The 266-nt window shown below is 72.2% G+C and overlaps 1 protein-coding gene across 2 annotated transcripts in view; it reads right to left on the reverse strand.

The window, feature by feature from the left end:
• PEMT (phosphatidylethanolamine N-methyltransferase) overlaps positions 1-266 on the reverse strand; it is a 47971-nt gene that overhangs the window by 13219 nt on the left and 34486 nt on the right. The window lies entirely within an intron of this gene.

Below are 266 nucleotides of genomic sequence, written 5' to 3' on the forward strand. Positions count from 1 at the left end.
GGCCTCCACGGCCCCCCCGCCCCAGGCGCCCGCCGTGCTGCTGGGCAGAGTGTCCACTCCCACCTCCCGGCGGCGCCTCATCGTGCAGAACAAGTTCACCCACCCCGGCCTCTTCGACGCCAGGAGGTAACACCTCCGGTTCCTACAGGGCTCTGTGCGCACAGAGGCCGGGGTGCGAGCCTGAGTCCCGGGCAGGTCCCAAGGATCCCCCAGCGGACAGGAGTCCAGTGGCCCGATGGGGGGGTGGCTGCTGGGCGCCAGGCCTG

The sequence above is a fragment of the Myotis brandtii genome, unplaced genomic scaffold (genome assembly GCF_000412655.1).
Source record: "Myotis brandtii unplaced genomic scaffold, ASM41265v1 scaffold314, whole genome shotgun sequence".
NCBI classification, from domain to species: Eukaryota; Metazoa; Chordata; class Mammalia; order Chiroptera; family Vespertilionidae; genus Myotis; species Myotis brandtii.